The 4,110-nt window shown below is 48.7% G+C and overlaps 1 pseudogene; it reads left to right on the plus strand.

Annotated features, from left to right (window-relative positions):
* The first annotated feature begins 300 nt into the window (after positions 1-300).
* LOC136481410 (calcium-dependent protein kinase 25-like) lies at positions 301-3,403 on the plus strand (annotated as a pseudogene).
* Positions 3,404-4,110: the final 707 nt, after the last annotated feature.

A 4,110-nucleotide genomic window follows, 5' to 3' on the forward strand; every position in this document is an offset into this window, starting at 1 on the left:
CTTCTGTTTGGCTTGTCGTCCTGACGTTTACAAATACTTGAAGTTGTGTCTGCCGACACCTACAAACACTTTGAAAGTGCTGTGCTGTTGATCAGTTTTGCCAGAAACAGCAAGCAGCCCTATATCTGTCACGAGACACCCCAATCTGCTCTCTTCTTTCCCGCCAATCCCTCCCTACCCTTCATAAACTCGATTTTTTTTTCTCCCGAAACGAAAAAAACAACCAAAACCATGTATCTCCAAACTAGGCAAAAATTCCTCTGCCTCGTCCTCCCTCCCTCCCTCCACCTCTCGCCGTTCATGTCCGTGGCTGCCTGCCCTCCGTCGGAGCAGGCGGCAGCACGCGTTCCCGGCCACAGCCATGGGCCAGTGCTGCTCCAAGGGCGCCGGAGAGGCCGGCGCCGCCGCCGAGGCGGCACCAAAGGCGCAGGCGCCAAGCCGCGGCGCGTCCGGGAACAACGATCGGCCGTCGTCGTCGTCCGCGGCGCCTGGTGGTGGTGGAGGAGGAACGACGAAGCCGGCCTCGCCCACCGGCGCCAGGGCCAGCACCGGCAGCAAACCGCCGGCGGCGGCGACGGCGGCCGTGGGCACGGTGCTGGGCCGTCCCATGGAGGACGTGCGCGCGACCTACTCGATGGGGAAGGAGCTCGGGCGCGGGCAGTTCGGCGTGACGCACCTGTGCACACACAAGGCGAGCGGAGAGAAGCTGGCGTGCAAGACGATCGCGAAGCGGAAGCTGGCGACCAAGGAGGACGTGGACGACGTGCGGCGGGAGGTGCAGATCATGCACCACCTCTCCGGGCAGCCCAACGTAGTGGGCCTCCGGGGCGCGTACGAGGACAAGCAGAGCGTGCACCTTGTCATGGAGCTCTGCGCGGGCGGCGAGCTCTTCGACCGCATCATCGCCAAGGGGCAGTACACGGAGCGCGGCGCCGCGGCGCTGCTGCGCACCATCGTGCAGATCGTGCACGGCTGCCACGCCATGGGGGTGATGCACCGGGACATCAAGCCCGAGAACTTCCTGCTGCTCAGCAAGGACGAGGACGCGCCGCTCAAGGCCACCGACTTCGGCCTCTCCGTCTTCTTCAAGGAAGGCGAGCTGCTCAGGGACATCGTCGGCAGCGCATACTACATCGCGCCCGAGGTGCTCAAGAGGAAGTATGGCCCGGAGGCCGACATCTGGAGCGTCGGCGTCATGCTCTACATCTTCCTCGCCGGCGTGCCTCCCTTCTGGGCAGGTCTCAGTCGCCGAGAAATTGCGATCACCCTTTATTCATCTATCTGATGCATGGTTTCTCAGCTAAGCTCTAGTCTTGCGTTGCGTTGGCAGAGAACGAGAACGGCATCTTCACCGCCATCCTGCGAGGGCAGCTTGACCTCTCCAGCGAGCCATGGCCACACATTTCGCCAGGAGCCAAGGATCTCGTCAAGAAGATGCTCAACATCAACCCCAAGGAGCGGCTTACGGCGTTCCAGGTCCTCAGTAAGTAGCCAAATCATTACCATCATATATATTGTTCACGAGCAGCAAGCGCATATGGATATATGTTCAATGTGGCTAGCCTCAACCCTCAACACGCGGAATCGAAAAACTTGTAGATCACCCATGGATCAAAGAAGATGGCGACGCACCTGATACGCCACTTGACAATGTCGTTCTCGACAGGCTCAAGCAGTTCAGGGCCATGAACCAGTTCAAGAAAGCGGCATTGAGGGTACATACCTGATAAGAGCTCCACATAGAGAACTTCTGAACAACAATGCTTATTCAAGGCAAAATTTTCATTATGCCCTTGATGACCTAATGCAGATCATAGCTGGGTGCCTATCCGAAGAGGAGATCACAGGGCTGAAGGAGATGTTCAAGAACATTGACAAGGATAACAGTGGGACCATTACGCTTGACGAGCTCAAACACGGGTTGGCAAAGCATGGACCCAAGCTGTCAGACAGTGAAATGGAGCAACTAATGGAAGCAGTGAGTTTTCCTATTACAATTTTCTTTTAAAAAATGTGATTATTTTCAAAGTGAAGAGGAAATCTCAAAATATCCCTTTTGAAATGTTTTATATAAATTCCAGGCTGATGCTGATGGCAACGGGTTAATTGACTATGACGAGTTTGTCACCGCAACAGTGCACATGAACAAATTGGATCGAGAAGAGCACCTTTACACAGCATTCCAGTATTTCGACAAGGATAACAGTGGGTAAGTTGAACGTTAAAATGATACAGCTGATACCTGAATTCTGGACGACACATATCATATAAGAACACTTATAATTCATTTATCTCACACAGGTACATTACTAAAGAAGAGCTTGAGCACGCCTTGAAGGAGCAAGGGTTGTATGACGCCGACAAAATCAAAGAGGTCATCTCAGATGCCGACTCTGACAATGTAAGGAACAAACATTATGTAAATTTTAGTTGACATAATAGACTATAGAAACCACAGCATCATATCAACTTGTGAGGTGGCGGTGTTACAAAAATAGAATACACTGCATCAAATGACTAACTTGTCATGATTAATTGTTCCTCATACTGAGCATATGTGTTTTTAGTTTCTTATTAAATCAGAAGACTTAAGTTTACTTTTGCACATGTAGGATGGAAGGATAGATTATTCAGAGTTTGTGGCAATGATGAGGAAAGGGACAGCTGGTGCCGAGCCAATGAACAAGAAGAGGCGAGACGTAGTCCTATAGTGAAGCAGCAAATGTGTAATGTGTATAGCAGCTCAAACAAGCAAATTTGTACATCTATCCACAAATGCAATGGAGTTACTTTTGCGAATTAGTTCATGGATGGTTGTGTACATTGTGCTATTGATTGCAGGGGATTTGAATGCTCTGCATACTTAGGAACTGAGAAAGACATGGACCAGTGCATGATGCGTGCTAATCAGTCAGGAAGTCCTGAACCAAACAGAAGCATGATGTACTAGTGCTAGAGACAGAACAATAGGATGGTGATTCAGCAAGTGCATATTTCATAAGCCTACAGCTGGCATCTATTATTCTCATTGTCCTTGCACAAAAACAGATGACACATTTGAAAACATGCAACAAGATCTACTGATAAGGTAAACCATATGACAGAACACACAATGATGTCAATATATCAATAAAGTTGAGAAAATTAGAATGGTCCAGACAGATCAAGAATCATCACAAGATACAATGCGGGAATGTTTCTCTACATAAAAAAGTAGCTATTGCATTGAACACTTCCACAGATTGTATGAGGAACATCTTGATACTTGAGACAACCAGTGGCAAAAATAATGGTATATATGGTGGCAGGGAAGAGGTTCTGAGTTGAATTATTTCACGAGATCATGTTTCTTGCATGTGGCAGAATGAATAAAAATATGGAACAGAGGAACTGGGCCGCTTGTTCTTACCTAGGAGAATTCAGTTAGTAGTTTCCAGAGAACCCTTTGCTTGCAGAGCTTCAAGTTCCCTTCGGCGGCGTTCTCTCTATATAGTTGGACACAAAGTTAAATGACTGAATTTATAACATGCGTATATCAAATCAAAGAAATGAGTACACAGATGAACAAAGGTGTCCACAAAATGGTACTGTTCTGAATTCTGATACAAATATCACAAGAACTCCTGAAGTATGATCCTTGAAATCTACAGAGCTATAGCTTCCAATAACGTGCAAACTATGGATAGTATCATTTTCATCCCAAGCTAGGCATTTCAGCAAACAGTTGGTGACACACATTTACAACCGGAAACAGAATACAAGACCACAAATCCAGTTAAATCAACACAAATAATCTTGGTCTGCAATTAAGAAACGCAAGGTAATGTTAATCCTAATCCAGGGAAAAGGCTGCAAAGGCACAGCCCCCTGGCCACACAGACATTCCTGCAAACAGATGACGCACACGCCCCCATACAACATGGATTGGCGAGTGCGGCCAATTAAAGGCGTGGCAGCAAGCATTGCTCGGGGAGAGTATCAGTACTGCGACTAGTAAAGTAAAGGAGGATTAAAGGCTAAAGCCTAAAGCACTGAGCTTTGCGATGGGGGAGGGTGAGGAATGAGGAGAAAGGGTGGGGCTCGTCTGGTACCCTTCGTTCCCAGTAGGGG

The sequence above is a fragment of the Miscanthus floridulus genome, chromosome 9 (genome assembly GCF_019320115.1).
Source record: "Miscanthus floridulus cultivar M001 chromosome 9, ASM1932011v1, whole genome shotgun sequence".
In the NCBI taxonomy this organism is placed as follows: Eukaryota; Viridiplantae; Streptophyta; class Magnoliopsida; order Poales; family Poaceae; genus Miscanthus; species Miscanthus floridulus.